Raw genomic sequence first — 18,462 nt, forward strand, 5'->3', positions numbered from 1 at the left:
TGTTTTTCTTTTCTTCCTTACTGATAGTCCTAAAGTTCTGGAATAACCTTCTCAGGGAGTTGGCCAAGAATCCTCTTTTCTGAAGTTCACTGAAAACGAGACAGATAACATCCCCCGGGACGTCGGAGCAGGCGGCCCCGTCCTGGGGGCGGACGCCTCGGCCACGTAACAGCACCAGGTGGACGCCACACTGGCCCCAGGCCGCTCTGCTGAGGGATGGCCGGAGCCTCGGAAGGCTGAGACCCCCACAGGGCCACCTCCCACGAACTAAAAATTCATTTTAAAAAAAGTATTCAGAAGAAAGAGCTCTTCACTCTATTGTAAAAAGCAGAGCCTCCAGCACGTGGTTGGAGATTGTGTTGGCTAAGAGTTGGCAGTTTGGAGACAGGTGCCCTTGGATACAAATCTCTGCTTCAGGGTCCGACAGCCGCATGACCTGGGGGATAGTAGTTAAACCTCCATTTCTTCATCTGTAAAGTGACGTTTGTAAGAGTACCTAATAAAGAATAAAAGTGGCTTTTTAACTTTAAGTGAGATAAGGCCTATACTGTACTTAATCAGGGGCCCTGGCCCACAGTTGGCATTCAAATATATTAGCTGTCATTATCTTAAAGGATAAATGCTAATTAATAATGACAAAAACAGCATTCTAAAAAAAAACCCCTGCCCTAAATCAGCCTCTGGTAGTTACTGTTCTCGGCCACCTCAGTTGGACAGGACTGAGGTATTTTTAGCTGTGGGCTAAAGTGCCAGGGCCTTACTAACCCAGGGCAGAAGCAAAGTGCTTCAGGGCCTTCCAGCTTTCCAGACTGCACGTTATGAACCCTTGTTGATGAAAGGCCATCCATAGGTGTGCCTGCCTGTCTTTATCAGTGTGCGCCTGAGAAATTAATTGCATGGACATCAAACTTTATACACAATCATATTTTGAATGCACAAGGGGATTTTCCTTTATAATAGATCCTTTTCAATTAGTCATTTTATAATATAAATTCTAAATAATTTTATAAAATGCAAATGATTGTTTATCCAGTTCCCTTAAAACAGGGCTTCCTGAAAGATTTTTAAAGTATCACTACATCGGGTCTTTGTTATATGCTACATTGTTAAATGTAACAGAGTGAAAAAAATTATCGACATAACAGCTGGCACCAGTATTCTTAGGGAAGAAATCATCTTTGTTCAGGAAAGCACTTTGGTAAGCCATGTGGAATCATTAGAATGGAAGATGACATCCTGAGCCAATCAAGTAAAAGAAGTAGCTAAACTTCACAGCATTAGAAATAAACAGGCATTCTGGGGTAGGAGAAGAGCAGAACAGTGTGGGGTTTTTGAGCAACATGGTGCAGTTAGGAAAGGACTTTAAAAACCGGGATGCCTACTATTAACCGTGAAGTTGTGCTGCTGTAACCTGCACCTCCACTCCATTTCCTCAAACTTTCGGTCTGTAACCCATCCACATACCTGGTTCAAGTGGTTTTGTGTGGGTATGCGTGTGTGTGATTGTACACAGGTGCACGTGTGTGTATATAAACCAAATGACAGAGCTAAGTTCCATGTCTGGATCTCCATGGTACAGAATAAAATAACACACGACATATGGCAAGAAAATCCACAGCCTGAACCAGTTCAGGAGAAGCAGGAGTGCAGAGCCGGAAGAAGCCAGGAGAAAGGGCCTCTCTTTCGCCTCCCCAGGAATTTGTAGGGCCTTGGGGAGAACAAAGGTTCCCACACATTCAGGCTGAACTCAAGCAGCTCTTAAAAGATGGAGAGGAAGACTCCCACTGCCCACTCCTATCCCATTTCCACCGATGTGGGCATCTGGGGCCCATAAACTCCAAAACACTTTTTCTTTCAAATACACAGACTACTTTCCCATTAAGCTTCTTGCACTGAGACACTTAGAAGCAGACCAGGTAATAAAACATTGCTAGTGATCATGGCTCTCAAGGACAGTTACTCATGCCCCTCTTGGAGATTAAGATAAAACATACCATGAAATTACCAAAACAAGTAAAACACCACACCTAGAAGGCAATGCACAAAGAGAAGGAAGTGAGGCACCCGAATTCTGTAGAAGGGAGTTCCAGTTCGCTAATGCTGCTCTTTTTGCAAAATACCAGAATGGAATGGCTTTTATAAAGGGGGTTTGTTTGGTTACACAGTTACAGTCTTAAGGCCATAAAGTGTCCAAGGTAAGGCATCTACAATAGGATACCTTCACTGGAGGATGGCCGATGGTGTCCAGAAAACCTCTGTTGGCTTGGAAGGCACATGGCTGGCATCTGCTGATCCCAGGTTGCATTTCAAAATGATGTTCTCCAAAATGTCAGCATCAGCTTTCAATGGCTGTCTTCAAAATGTCTCTCTAAGTTGCAGCCAATGTCAGGTGTCCACAACTCCAAGCATCTCTGCGCTAAGCCACCTAGCGTCTGGGTCTGTGCCAGCGTTTTGAAAGGACACCAGTGACTAAATCAAGACCCATGCTAGATGGGTGGGGCCACACCTCCATGGAAATAATTCAATCAGAGTTATCACCTACAGTTAGGTGGGTCACATCTCCATGGAAGCAACTTAATCTAAAGATTCAACCTAATCAACACTAATATGTCCAAACTGGCACAAAGGGCAAGCATGGATAATGCCTCCCAGCGTGGTCCCAGGTGGTCCCCAGGCCATGCTGCCTTGCTGCAGGGCCCATCACTGGGTCCCCTTCCTGGGCAGGGATGAGAGTGTGGAGCAAGGAGAAGGGTCGTCTTGGGGCTACTGCTAGTGTAGGGCCCTCCCACCACAGGGCTGGCCTGGGAGCCCATTCTGAAGGTTCTTAAGGTGGCACAAGGTGACAAAGATGCCCGAGGTAACTAAAAATTATCTGAATATAAGTGGCATTCTTGATGGCAAGGAGAGGAATAAAGTTCAAGAAGGATTTCAAATTTGTGTGTCTTAGGGGAGGGAAAAAAATGATAATGTGGGAACTAAGCAGTGCCCTGTAGTCCAAAAGAATCTATTTCTAAAGGTTTCTTGACAGATGTTTGGGCCAGACTGTCATGTGCTCAGTGCATGGTACTGGGAAACAGACCTAGAATTGGCGGTGTTTGGTGCTCTCAATTGAAACCCCACCCTTATGCCCTCCATTTGTTTCATCATTCTCTCAATCATGAAGTTTGAGAGAGGCATAATATCGTTCTTAACTGGCCTAAAAAGCAATCCAAACTCACACCAACTTATTTTGCTTTCTACACCCTGTTACATAGCATTAGCCTGTAGATGATTCAGAGAACAAATGAAAGAAATGTGAGATGTATTATTTATTTTTAAAACCAAAAACAACAGATTCTTGGGGTTAAGTGAAAAGGTCATAACCAATAAAAGCATCTAATCAGCCTCATTAGCATGCTCCTTTAGCCACATTTCTCTTACTCAGCAGAGCGTATCTCCTCCAGAAAACCAGTAGATTTCACAATAACACATGCAAAGACCAAAGAAGGAATCCGTGTGATGTGGCCGGTCCCTGTCAGCCCGGGGAACACTGGCCTTGGAGGGAGAAGGGGGACAGGCAGATATTTAACAGGAAACATCGAGTCTCTGACGTGTACATCTCTGCAAAGATCAGTAAAGATGCAGTAAGACACCCCTGTACGCAACTACAAGGAATCTTGTTACTGAGCTCCAAGGGAAGGGCTCATTCTGACCCTGAGGGATTTGAAGTGGGATTTCGAGGTCCCTTAAACTTTATCTTTGGTTGGACTTGCAAAGAGAGAGTTTCTTCACCTGGCTTGAGCAGTAGCAGATCTCGGCTTCTCTCCATGCAAGGTCCTGGATCTTGGGCGATTCCTGCTCTTCTCCCAGGGGCAATCAGCAGTTGTATTCATCTAATAATCAAGAGTTAATAGAGTTTTATTCAAGTTTTTCTTTAATGAAATAGAGTGTTTCTGTGACTTAGGGATTCCTGTTGCATCTGGATTAAAGTTTTCCTTCAAGGGGTCATTCAAGCCTTTCCTCTGCCGCTGTGGCCACTGCTTCACCCTCTCTTTAAGATCCCTCCTCCTCCATCCCATAGCAAACATGGCCCCGGGCTGAGTCCCGGGCAGCCTCTTCTACCTGCATCTTCTCCCTGGGTAGGAGATGCCCCAGGGCCTCTGAGCTCTGAGCATCCAGTTGCTGGCTCAGTCCCTCCATTTGACCTAGAACCTTACAAGTCCAACCTAGAACTCTTGCTTGTTCCCCCAGACCCATTCTGCCCCAAGTGTTTTCTTATGATTAAGCGGTGTTCATTTGATTAGTTCATTTAATTGCTCGAGAGTCTAAGAGTCATCCTTGATTCTTCCAATCCCTCTTCCCCTTATTCAGCCAGCAAGTCCTCTTAGTTTACCTCTAAAATATGTCCCGAGTTCTGTTCTCCTCTGGCACCGCCCGAGTCTGGGCCACCGTTCTCTCCAGACTAAACTACCTTCCACGCCTCCTCAGCAGTCTCCCCACTTCCACCCTTACCCTCCTCCCCACCCCAAAGTGCATTCTCCACAAAGCAGCCAGAAGGAATTTTTAAAAATATAAGTCAGATAACATCACTCTGTTGCTTAAAACCCTCCAGGAAGCTTCTGCTTCTGCTTAAGATGTAGAAAGCCACAAGAGAACATAGCTCCCCCAACAATGAGAAATCTACAAAATCATAACTTTTCTTGAGCCCATCAAAAAGCCGAGGTCACGAGGCAACCCAGTAAACAGAATTCCCAAGAGTGGCAAATCCTCGAAAGAGAGATGGGAGAAAAATATTGTTTCACCTTTCACAGAGCCGGGCAGGAAGAAGGGGGCTGCCGTACAAGTGGGTAGAAAGAAAGCAGCTAAAATTTTAACCTATTCTTACTGTATGCTCAACTGAATCTTGACGAAAGTGCAAAGGCAATTCCACGGAAAAAGGATCTAATCTTTCCAACAAATGGTGCTGGAACAATTGGATCTCCACATGCAAAACAAAAAAAAAAATGAATTTGGATCCATAACTCACACCACATGCAAAATTTGACTCAAAATGGATCATAGATTTAAATATAAAACCTAAAACCGTAAAACTTCTAGAAGACAAAGAAAATCTTCATGAGCTTGGACTAGGCAAAGATTTCTTAGATATGATAGCAAAAGCTCAATCCAGAAAAGAAAAAATTGGTAAAAAAAATTTTTGGACTTTTTCAAAATTAAAAACTTCTGCTCTTCAAAAGATACTGATAATATAATGAAAAGATAAGGCATAGACTGGGAAAAATATTTGCAAAACACATATCAGATTAAGGAATTGTATCCAGAATACATAAAAACTCTCAAAACCCAGTAAGAAGAAAACAAACAACCCAGTTTTTTAAAAAATGGACAAGAAAGTTGAAGAGAACAGATATAAATGGCAAAAAGGAACTTCTCCAAAGAACAGATATGAATAACAAAGAAGCATATAAAAGGATGTTCAATATCATTTAGTCATTAGAGAAAAGCAAATTAAAACCACGAGATACCACTACACACTTATTAGAATGGGTAAAATAAAAAAATTGACCAAGTGCTTCAGTTCAACTAAGTAATCCCAGTCATAGATACTTACTCTACAGAAATGAGAGCGTACGTTCACAGCAAATCCTTTGTGTTTAATAACAGCTTTAGTCATAATCAACCAAAACTGAAAATGACTCAAATGTCCATCAACGGATGAATGGATAAACAAATTGTGTTACATTCACACGATGGAATAACTCTTAGCAATCAAAAGTTACAAACACGCAATGATGTGGATGAATCACAAAAGCATTATGCTCAGTGAAAGAAACCAGACACAAAGGGCTATCTACTGCATGATTCCATTTATATGACTTTCTGGAAAAGGCAAAGCTAAGGAATCAGATCAATGGTTGCCAAGGTGGGGGTTTGGAGAAAGGGGATTGACTACCAAGGGTCGCAAGGAGCTTATGGAGGCAATGGGAAGAGTATTTATCTTGATTGTGATGACATACATGTGTGTATTTCAAACTCATCAAACTGCACATCGAAAAAGGGTGAATGTTGATGTACATAAATTATTCCTCATTTAATTTGACTCACAAAAGAAAATCTGTCCTGGAAATTCCCACTGTTCTTAGGATAAAATCTAAACTCCTTACTATGGCCTAACAGGACCGATTCTCTGCATGCTGCTTCAACTTCAGGTTTTTGAAGAACATTTAATGGCAGGAGGGAAAGAAATTTCATAATATAACATTAAGTGAAAAAAATATGTAAATCAGTTTTTACAGTGTGACAGCAAATTGTATTACATGTATACGTATATATACATATGTATAGGGGGAGAAAACTACTGGCAGGAAATATACTAAAATATTAGCACTTTTCTCTGAGAAGTACACTTCTTATTGATTTTTATTTTCCTCTTTTGCTTTCACTTTTGTGTATTTTCCAAACTCTATAATGAATAAATATTAACTTTTTGACTCATGCATTATTATTATTACTCCTATTAGAATTATTATCTTTGGGTTGGGGATGTGGCTTTTAGTGGGAAAGATCCGCAATCTTTGGTCTTTTCTCTCCCAAGGTTCCTCTTCCTTCTTTTCCTGGGTCCTTTCTCACCCTCTATGACTCTCACTGCTTGGGGGAAATTTCCTTCACCAACCAAAAGTTTCCGGAGCCCCAGGGCAGCTCTTGCTCCTTCGTTGCTCTCCCATGATATGCTCTTGGGGTCGAGAAGGAATGGATATGGGTTCTGGATTGGCAAAAGCAGTTGCAACCTGCCCACATTTGGGGTATTTGTAAGTAACAGATCAAAGACTAACTAGGATGAAGATGAGCTTTGCCTACTACCATGGAGTAACTTGATTATATTAATTAATATTGTATTAATTTTATGATCTTTTTTTACACAGAATAGTATTCTTTGGAATTGGTGACTTAGCAAAAGCAGTTGTAGTGGGGTCCATTGCTAGCTCTCCGACACTTCGAACAGTGCCTGGCACCTAGTAGATAGTTAATAAATACTTACTAGATGAAAGAAAGAAAGTGTTAAAAGATGAATGAATGAATGCACAAATGAATGAAGGAGAAACTAGAGTCAGGGAGGTTGAAAATGAATGGGGGTTGGGGAAGTTGATACAGTAATGAAGAAGAGCTTTTCTGAACAATTTTTCAAAGGAGAAGAGAGATTGGCTAATACCTGGAAGGGGATAGAGAACCAAGAGAGACCTGTTGATTTGCTTTTTGGATTATTTGTTTAGTATGGGAGTATCTTTGTCATGCTCATAATTTGAGGAGAAATAGCAGCGAAAGAGAATCAGAGATTATGAGACAGATAAGTGATAATTGATGGAGAAAATGGGATGGAGTGTTAGTATCAGGAGGAACACCCAGTTTCTTGACACCAGGGGACTGGTGTGGATTCAGAGGAGCTGGTAGGGGATGGGAGAGGGGATTTGATAGAATTGTTTCGGTGAAGTGGCAGTTTAGGGCATCCGCTAAGAGGACTGAGTAGGAGACTAATGAATGAAGAGCTGATAAGACCAAGGAGAGAGCTTTACAAAGAGAAGTAAAAAGATTAGTTGGCAGAACTGAGGGCTCCTCTGAGCCCAGAAATGTGAGCCTGTGGCCACCCCACTGGACACAGCTGTGCAGGCGTCTGGGAGCTCACTGTCACCTGAAAGGCAGGCTTGACCTCAGGTTAGGAGATCTCAAGGGGAAAGGGGAAACAAGGCAGGGGAGCTGGGGATGTTGCAGAGGAAGAAATTCAAGCAGTGATTCTGAAAACCCAGCCTATAGGTTGGTTCCCAGGAAATCATCAAAGTCCTTATCAGAGTGGTGTCTGGGAGCCTTTGTTCCCATGTTCCCTGTGAACTCAAAGATAACTCACACCTAGGGAACATTGTCCAACGATATTGAGAATCACATTATTTCCCCCTTGGTCTTTGATTCATCACAGTCAAATTTAATCCTGAAACTCAAAACTATTGGTTACAAATGCACTGCTGTCCTGTTAGAAAATATGAGTGCTGTCCTGTTAGAAAATATGAGTATGGCTCATCAGAACTTAAGTTATACTTCTTTATATATGTACCAAAAAAGGCAAAGACAACAATGAGTCAATATCATTTCTAATAAGCATTTGTGAGTTCTTAATTAGCACAAAAGACAAAGTCTTAAAAAGAAGGCCACTAAGAGCCTCCTCCCGAGTGCCTCTTTGTTGCTCAGATGTGGCCCTCTCTCTCTGGCTAAGCCAACTTGAAAGGTGAAATCACTGCCCTCCCCACTACGTGGGATCAGACACCCAGGGGAGTGAATCTCCCTGGCAACGTGGAATGTGACTCCCGGGGAGGAATATAGACCCGGCATCGTGGGACAGAGAACATCTTCTTGACCAAAAGGGGGATGTGAAAGGAAATGAAATAAGCTTCAGTGGCAGAGAGATTCCAAAAGGAGCCAAGAGGTCACTCTGGTGGGCACTCTTACGCACAATTTAGACAACCCTTTTTAGGTTCTAAAGAATTGGGGTAGCTGGTGGTGGATACCTGAAACTATCAAACTACAACCCAGAACCCATGAATCTCGAAGACAGTTGTATAAAAATGTAGCTTATGAGGGGTGACAATGGGATTGGGAAAGCCATAAGGACCACACTCCCCTTTGTCTAGTTATGGATGGATGAGTAGAAAAATAGGGGAAGGAAACAAACAGACAAAGGTACCCAGTGTTCTTTTTTACTTCAATTGCTCTTTTTCACTCTAATTATTATTCTTGTTATTCTTGTGTGTGTGCTAATGAAGGTGTCAGGGATTGATTTTGGTGATGAATGTACAACTATGTAATGGTACTGTGAACAATGGAATGTACGATTTGTTTTGTATGACTGTGTGGTATGTGAATATATCTCAATAAAATGAATATTAAAAAAAGGCCACATTATATCTGGCAAAGTTATTAATACCTGCAAGACTATTTTTAAAAATTAATAATGACTGAGAGTTTGGTATAGACAAAAAACAGAGCATTAAGAATCAGATAACTTGAGTTTTAGATTCTGTTCTGTAACTAACAGGCCGTATAACTTGGGGAAAATCACTTACTGAGCTGGTTTCCTCATATGCAAAGCAAAAGGATCAGGAAAAACATTGTTTAAAATTCCTCCCAATTTTACAGATTTATATTTTTGTACATCTGTATCAAATTCCAGGCTCTCCACAGTGTGTGACTTATTTGGTGGATTGAATTGTGTACCCCAGTTTGGACATGTTCTTGGTCTTGTCTACCTCCTGGTGGGTGTGTAAATAAAATCTCTTTAAATGTTACGTCAGCTCAGGATGGCCCAGATGAATCGGGTTGGGCTTTAACCTGGGTGACTGAAGTCCTCTATAAGCAGAGTGAAAGTCAGATGGAGAGAGACGCCTCAGGGAGCAGCAGAAGCTAGAAGTCAGCGAAACCCAGAAGAGGAGAAGAGACCACCATGTGCACTGGCATGTGACAGAAAACCCAAGAAACCCCAAAGATTGCCGGCCAGCCAGAAGGTACTGATCCCAGGAGGAAGTGAGCCTTCTGGTCCCTGAAACTGTGAACCAATAAATTCCTGTTGGCCAACCAGTCCCTTGAATGGTATTTGTTTTAGCAGCCAGGAAACTAAAACAACTTATAACACGCACTTCTTAAATGGTCATTAGACCAAACTAATGTGAACATCCGGAAAGCAAATGGAAAAATATAATAATCTTTGAATAAAGTCATGGACCACACTTGTGCACACATGTGATGCTCCATGGAGACCATTTCAAAAAGAGACTTGCCAGACCCAAAAGAGACATTATATGTATATGTATGTACATTCCTTTTTGGGGAGGAAGGGAGCTTAATTTTTTTAATGTGTTTAGTTTTCCTCCCCACTTATAATTTGATGAATGTTCATGATAGAAAATTTGAGACTCAAATGTAATTTTTCCATAAGCTCTGTTGACTAAGGGCCTGCCTGCAAAAATCCAGATATTGGAGTTGATCTTCCCTATAGGTGAAAGAAGTAATATAAGAGCAAATAAAAAGGAATTAATTAATCAAAATTGTTCAGATTCAAATCAAAATTTGAGCAGGTTAAAACTGAACTGTATCAGTCAGGGCTCAACCAGAGAAGCAGAACTAAGGAATTGACTTATACGGTTGTGGGGCTAAGTAGGTCCACAAAGTCTGTAGGACAGGCCATCAGGAAGAGAATATCATGAGCAGGCATGAGTTGAAACAAGGAAAAATCTCTCTTTTTCTGTCCCTCTCTCCAGGGAAGGCCTAAGTTTGAAAACTCCTTTCAACTGATTAAGTCAGGCCCACCCAGGGTAATCTCCATTCCAACTGATTAAGTCAGACCCACTCAGGATAATCACACCAACTCAAAGTAACTGATCAGGGATTTTCATTGCATCTTAACAACCCCTTTACTGCAGCACCTAGATTAGTGTTTGAATGAATAACTGGGAGACTGTGTGTGTGTGTGTGTGTGTGTGTGTGTGTGTTACAAAAGGCTACTTTTTCTCTTCTATCTTCTAGTTCTTGTGAGAGAATCCTCTGCTAGCCCATGCTATCCAGAAACATACTATAAAGGGAATTCTGAAGTCTATAGATCAGCCCAGCCGGAAGGAAAGAAGATAATGAACTAATGCTTACAGAGCAGACACAGCAACCACCAAAATGCAGCATAGTGTGGTTCTTAAGATACTGGACCATGAAACCAGTTTGCCTGAGTTCAAAGCTCAGCTTGTCACTAATGTCACTCTTGGTATATTACTTAGCCTCTTTGTGCCTTTGTTTCTTACTCAGTAAAATGAGGGTGATAAAATAGTACTTAATATATAGAGTTGTTGGGAGGATTAAATTAGCACATTGTGTGGACTATGTGCCTGGAATAGAATAAGCATTCACTGTTATTACTGGCTGCTAGATATTTTACATATTTTTCCTCATTTAATTAAATAATTCACTCCATCATTCAACAACAATTAATCGACCAGCTACAGTGCAGTCACCGCACTGGCAACAGAACAAAGAACAACACACATGGTCCCTGCTCTCACTGAGCTTACAGCGAACAAGTGCAGAGCAAATAAAAAGTCATCCAAACACAATGCGATGAACACTGCTCAACTCACCATAACCTGATGGGGTGGGTATTATTGTCCCCCTTCTAGGGATGAGTAAACCAAAGCTTATTGAGATTAAGGAGCTAGCTGGGAATTTTATAGATAGTAGGAGGCAAAGCCAGAAGCCAAACCCAAGTCTGTTTGATTCAGAGGCCCTCGTATTGCACCTCTTCATTCTGAGCAAGAGATCTATACCAGATTATTCAAAGACAATTAGAGATCTGCCCTGACCTTTGTGAGAATAACCTTGTGAGTACAGCCTATCCAACCTCCCATTCCATGCTCCTTGTGGTGTGTGCACCAGACTGAAGGGCCCACGGGTATTTTTACCTCGTCCTCTAATTTGACAAAGTGAAACATCCATTCTCCATTTGAACCAGGTCCAAAAGGAACTTGACCCACCAACACCTCAAAGGCTTGCAACCAATTTTTAATTTAGAGCATCAGGCTAGTTTATTTGGCAATGTTTTGCCCAAATCAACTTAACCTGTCCCTTTCAAGAAAGGTTAAATTAGCCAATTAAGATATGGAGAAAATCTAATTTTTGGTTTAGGCAAATCTGAAGGGGTTAGCTGAGGATATTCTAATTCCATTTCACATATACTATCAGCGGTGTAACTTTGACCCTGCTTCTCTCTTGAAAGTGCTTCAGGATTTCCTTGTTACTCTTTCATTGTTTTTGCCATTACTGATACGACAGCACTCAGGCCAAGTTTTTACATGAGTCATAGATTCATAATTATCATTTAAAAACTTTGATTCAAAACTAAGTGCATGTCTATTTGCCTTCTTGTTACCCTAAAGAAAAGTACCCCCAGCATCTTCCTCAGAGAATGATATATGTCAGCCATCAATAAATCAGTAGAGAATGAACTGAATTTCTAACATCTTTATTTGTGGAATGTAGCTAAAGAACAGATTAAAATCAATAAAAATTCATTTTTTAGAATCCGTCATCTGAAACTTTTTTAGAAAGAATTAAGAGGTACATTTTAAAACAGAATAAATAAGATAGTGTTTGCACTTCTATTGTCAACAATTAATCATCATTTTAATGAAAGTCCTCTGCGTTGTTCAAAGGTATGAATAACAGCTGCTAAGTCTTTCAGTCAATATTTTCATATTCCAAGGAAAGCAAGACAGAATCTGGGGTTTTGTTTTACCCAAGAATAGCCTTCAAGATGTTTGCTCAACCAAAATCTGATTCATGAATTTGCTAACGAGTCTTTCGCGTTGTGGATATCACCTTTTGTTTGGTGGTTACCATGACTCTTCTTCAGTTGTCCTAAAGCGCCTACCAGTGGGGCAGGGCTTGTGTTTGTGGATGACTGCCTGGAGACCCCAATGGGCATAGAAATGGTCAGTAAAAACCCCACCAAATCAGACACATGGGAGCACCATTTTGACAATGTGCATCATAGCAGTTAAGAGCGCTAGCTCTGGAATCAGGAAGATTTGGGTTTGAAACCCAGCTCTGCCACTCATGTACTGTGTGAGCTGGGGCAAGTTACTTAACCTTTCTGAATCTCATCTGTAAAATAAATATCATAGTTATACTTACCTCATGGGGCTGGTGAAAAATTAAATAAGATGATAGATATAAAGCAATTAGCATCCTATAAAAATTGGGGCTTAATAAAAAATAGCTATTATTAAATACTTAATGAAGGGAAAAGTTTGAATCGGGGATTTTTAATTGTAGATTTGTTACTTAAATAACTTCAATAATTAAAGTACACATGATAACTAATTATCATAATTTTCAATGTACTTACCAACAGCCCTTTCCAAGAACCTATTTAATTTAGGGCACTCAGTGCTATGGGCTTGAGAAAAGAAGACGTGAATTTCAAGTTAAAGAAGCAAGTCTTAATGTAGCCTATGAAACGACTTGACAGATCTGAAATGAGTAGATAAAAATGACTCAAGTTAGCATGTCATTGTTTATACGGTAACTAGAGCTTATAAGTACTTGGAAAAAATATTTTCCTGAGTATTTACTTACATTCTCATTTACACTACTAAAGGTCTATGAACATTTGTTTTATTATAGATTGTATAAAATTAAATTTTAACCGGTACCTGTGCTAATGGCATAGTATTTAAAATTAGCAGTTTGTGAACTGATGTGTGCAGTGACACATTTATATATAACACATACTAATAAGAACAGAATACACATAGGAGAGCCAAGCATCCTGGGGTCAGCCAGTCAATTTTAATTAAATTAATAGAACATTGCACAACACAGCCTTCTCTGCTAGATAAAGGTATGTGCTAAGAGCCGTTTGGCCTGCAGGCTACTCGGATTAGAAACCTCTTTCATCTGTCTTCTGACTGGCCACTTCTAAATTCTCTGTTCTTTGATGCTTTGGCAGTATAGAACCAAGATTTTGTTCTCTGCTTGTCAATCAATCCTGCACATCTGTTTGACAGGCTAGAGTAGAGTCCTGGAGACAGGTCTCACCTTTAGGGCTCAGGAATTGGATCTTTTTCACAATTCTGGGTTATCAGTGATGGAGTGCGCTGTTGGATGACACGGTGGGCACCAAGCCTTGCCGATCCCCTGGCAGGGACCCCGCTTTTGGATGGGGTTGGTGACTGGGAGCCCTAGCCCATGCAGAATTGGGTGTGCATAAGGATCTGAGTGGGCAGTGGCACAGAATTCTGGAGGATCCCAGCAGGTTCCCATGGCCGAGACACTTTGGAGCCCGGCTGAGCCAATGGAGAATGGCCCTGACATTTCAATGCCACAAATTCAAATGCAATTTGTCATCCGGTATAAATCTGTCCATGTGCAATCCTGCATGATGGAAAGGGGGGCATTGAAAATAAAATCCACAGGATAGTTGAGAACATACATTGATATGCTAAAAGCAAATTCCTTTTCCAAAATAATGAGCAGCCCTGTGATTCCTGGGGCAGTTTAGAATTCCTCAACACACACGGAGTCTAAGTGGGGAGTCGCTGCTCCTTTCCTTCTCCTTTTATAATTTAAATTAAACCATTCTTTTATAGTTATTGTATTGTACTTCTCTTTGTGACCGCCTGAGCAGAGAGTTTGAATTGCAGCAGTCTGTCTCTTGTTCCAGAACCTTCCTCTTTCTCCGGGGACATTTCTGCATGGATCAGGAACAGGGATCGACAGAGCTCACCCTCTGGGAAAGGCTCAGAGAACCCAACCTGAGATCAAAGTGCCCAGATCTCCCAAACTTCTGAGGAGGTATGTGGAGGTGCCACTATCTCCGCTGCTCCTTCCCACCCAGCTAGGTTTCATGGGCATTAGAATCATTTCACAGAGGAGGCTCAAAGTAAAATCTCTTTTTCCCGCTATTGTTTCTAACTTGCGTAAGAGTCACCACTAATTGGATAGTACATAGAAAGATCAGGTCAGCCTCAAACCCTGACATGCATTCAGTTCTTTTATTTGACATTTGAAGCTCATCATTAATGTTCTTTCAAAAGTTTATGATTATGAAATACAGCAATGTTGTAAACAGCTACCCGTAATTCATCAGTGGATTCTTTCATACAAACCCATACTTATTCATGGAAATTACTTGGATGAATAGAGAAGTAAACATTTCCATGGATTCACCCTTGGTCACTATTTTATCTTGCAGCAGTTTTTCAATTGTTTCACTTGCAAGATCAAGAAAATGTTCAGAGTTCCCACCCCAATCTCAAGTTATCACCAGTTTTGTCCTCTGTAGTTGTAAAAAGAGTATCTCTACCTTCCAGAGTTCTACTTTCGTCAGGAATCTGGTAGCCAAGAATTGACCATGGCCCAAAAGAATTATTAGGCTCCTGAAAAAGGGTGGCCTTGAAAATTACACTGCAGTGCTTTCTTTCCCCCTTGTTGTTGTTACAAAGCTGAGTTTAAAACATATATAACAGGAAGAGAGGTGCAGCCTATCTTTGCCATAACCCGTCCCCAACTTCCTCACCTCCCCAAACATATCTCATGCTCCAGTCCCAAATTTCTCACTCTCCTGCAGTAACAACCTACATGGTCATATTTCCAAGCCACCAAGCATACTGTTCCCTTGACTTGGAATGACATTTACTCTTCTCTGCCTAACAAAATCATAACAAATGTCACCCCCAAATATTGAGAATCCCCTGTAACTCCAGTACACAGAATGCCCCCCTGACTTCTGGGCTCGCTTAGCACCTTATATGCACTGCCACTTCCGCACTTGTTGTCTCAGTATTAGAATTGATTGCTTATAGGTCTGTATTTCTCTCAATGAAGAGCCAAAGTGATGATTTATCTTTGGATTCCTAATTTCTATCATGGTGTCTATCCTGTGTTTCCTTCCATAACACAGCTAATGGTAAACCATTCTCTGATGGTTGTAAACGAGCAGTAATCAGGGAACCCTGTCCTTCTGTCTCACTCTGACACTCCTGGAGGAAACTGTACTCTTCATTCCAAAACTTGGAATTTTTCTGCAACATTTCAAAAGCCAAACTCTCCCCTCATGCCTGGCTCACCCTGCCCCCCAGGCACCCTCACATGGTGGTTCTGCCCTGAGTATGTCATCTGTGCTTCAGAATAAACATTCAAGTCTCCATGCCATTGTCTTTAGGGAAGGTGAATCTAAACCACACGTTGGGATGTTTATTCTTCCAGGGGAACTCTTCCCTCACCTGCAGAATCAAACTACGCACATTCTGTTTGGTGAACAAATAGTGAACATAATTTAAGGTCCAGAACCAAATACTATTACCTGCATTCCAGTCCATTCTAGGCTGTGAGCTGTTCAGAATAGCAGTCTGTTTTTTCTGTTATCCCATGGAGAGTCCCATGTCCTGCAGGGCAGCACAGTGGCTAAGAGCACAGGCTTTGGTGTAAGACAGACATGGGTTCAAATCTCAGTGTTGCCAGTAACTAGCTATGTGACCTCAAGAAAGTTACTAAACCTCTCTGAACCTCATAGAAAAACGGGGCTAATAATGATAACCATGATACCTTCTTGTTGGGCTATTGTGAGGAATAAATGAAATAACGTTTAAGTACTTACTATAGCGTCTGACATAGCTTGGAGAGGCACCAATGGTAGTTACTAAGCTGTGCATCCTCTAAAAATTAACTGTTTTAGACCTTTCCTCATCTCACAGGTCTCCATGGTGATATTAAACTCCCTCTTAGCAATCTAACACCTTCAGGGTTTGCTGCTCTCAGACTCCCAGTACTCCTTCCACAACAACTGGTGGGAGGTGGAGGAGATGGTGAAAAATGGCTGTTTTCAAGATGGAGGCAGAATATAGAAAGCACCACCCGATTGGCGATGTCAAGGGCACATCATCCAAGTGACTTATTGCATCATTGTTGACCACTGGGCTATAGGGCTGAGAACTAAAGGGAAAACCATCGGAAGGGAGGAGAAGGTCATTACAGGGCTGGCAGGAAGGGAGGGGGTTGTGGAAGGCAATCACTAGACTTTTTTGCAGTTTTCTTGAACCAAAATAATAACTGCAATTGTTGGATATTAGTGTCCTTTACTTGGAAGAGGAAAGGAAAGGGACTGGTGTAAAACTTTATTTAAGAGAATATGTATCAAGATTTTAATTAAATGCCAAGATAAGCATTCACTTATTATCTTTCAAAAATGGAGCTAGACGTAACATTTTTCTTCTGTTGAATTATATTCGTAGGATATTCATAAGTACAATTACTGAATCAAGAAGCCAATAAGACTCAGATTTATGTAAATAAGTTTTTAAAAGTATAAAAGTAATACAATAAACCTTGAAGAAAGTTCTATTTTTTTAAATAAAGGAGTTAGAGATGTATCTTTTTTACCCTAAGTTAGGGCTGTAAACCTTTATTAGATAACTTAAGCTGGTGGAACACTGCTCAGCAATGCTCCTCAGAGCCTTTCTAGAACACACTTTCATCACCAATGCTTTCTGCCCACCCCCCTTAATCAGGAATTTTCGCAAGCTGCCCCCCAGAGGGAAAGGAGGGCTCACTGGAGTGATCCGGGGTGGCCCCTGAGCTGCACAGCCCCTAGCAATCAGGATGCCTTAAGATGATCCGGATAAGGGGCAGACACACCAGGGTGGCCTGGGGTTTTCTTTGTTACCAGAAGCCTGCACGTCTCCTTTCATCTTATTAAAATTATACCCTTTCTGCGAAGATTGAAAAGAAAATCAGGAATTGGTAATCGTATCCTATCCTACCCCCTTCCAAACTGACCCGGCTCTGCTCAGGTTACTGTATTACCGTGCCTCTCACACAGCTTTTCTGCTTCCCACACCACCCCCCTGACTCTCCAAGGGTTTGCTCAATCCCCCATAGGTGGGAACCATTCTGAGGGGAATGATAGCAGACATCATTCAACATCATATGGCAGGCACTGTGCTAAGTACTTCTCACACCGTATTTTACTTTACTCTCCCAAAAACCCCATGAAGTGGGGATTGTTATTATTATCATTATTCTTGTTATTTTACTATCCCCATTTTCCAGATGGCACTTGGGGAAGGGAAGAAATGTATCTGTTAAGTTAAACAGCTAGCGAGCTTCAGAGCAGGGATTTGGCCCCAGGCCACCTGGCTCGGGAACCCACGTGGTTAACCTATATTCTAACGTGAATTTCAAAACTCCATCCCACTGGCTAAAGAAGGTAGAAGGTCCAAGATAATCCACATCAGCATCTGCTCTGAAAGCAACAGATGTGGCACTCAGGAAGCAGCCAGGCAAGTGGGGCTCCAGTCTGGCTCCCAGGCTGCCTCCCTGAGCCCTGGGTTAGAACTCAGAAGAGTCTGGAAATCACTTCATGCCATAGCCATGCCCGGACAGGCTGGGCTGGGATGAACCTGCAAAAAAACAGCATGAGGCAGGTGCGTTCAAATGCAGGGTTGGCAAACGCTCTCAGGCAACTTGGAAAATGCAGCTTTAACCAATTCCCTCTCACGGAGACAGCCATATAGGTTGAAGCAGCTGGTGGCGATTTGTCCACACTCCTGGGGGAGGGCAAGCCCCTCCCTTCACCTTCCTTCCCCATCCACCCAAACACTGAGGGCTGGGTCTGCTGCCCCTTAAGCGACTTCACAGTACAGGCGATCAGGTGTTCTGGGAGGTTCTATCCAAAAACGAGGTGCAGAGGCCCATGGGGACCTGTGGCTGTCCTCACAGTGAGTTCCCCAAGGCTGCCAGTCTTCCCTTTCTGTGTGTCAGCCCCTCAAGGACTTTGCTTATTTTTCTTTGGATTTCCAGTGACTCAGCTACTGTCTGGTACATGGGAGATTGATATATATGCAAATAAATAAATTAATGCACTTTCTTATAAATTTCCTCATAACTGCACTTCACTTA

At 41.8% G+C, this 18,462-nt stretch overlaps 1 long non-coding RNA gene across 1 annotated transcript; it reads right to left on the reverse strand.

The window, feature by feature from the left end:
• Positions 1-391: 391 nt before the first annotated feature.
• Positions 392-13,871, reverse strand: LOC119508675. The gene is made up of 4 exons (XR_005211561.1): positions 13,603-13,871; positions 12,911-13,035; positions 3,772-3,872; positions 392-496 (listed from the first exon to the last, which is right to left on the reverse strand). It is a non-coding gene; the product is annotated as an uncharacterized LOC119508675 (long non-coding RNA).
• Positions 13,872-18,462: the final 4,591 nt, after the last annotated feature.

Source organism: Choloepus didactylus, chromosome 14, assembly GCF_015220235.1.
Source record: "Choloepus didactylus isolate mChoDid1 chromosome 14, mChoDid1.pri, whole genome shotgun sequence".
Taxonomy (NCBI): Eukaryota; Metazoa; Chordata; class Mammalia; order Pilosa; family Megalonychidae; genus Choloepus; species Choloepus didactylus.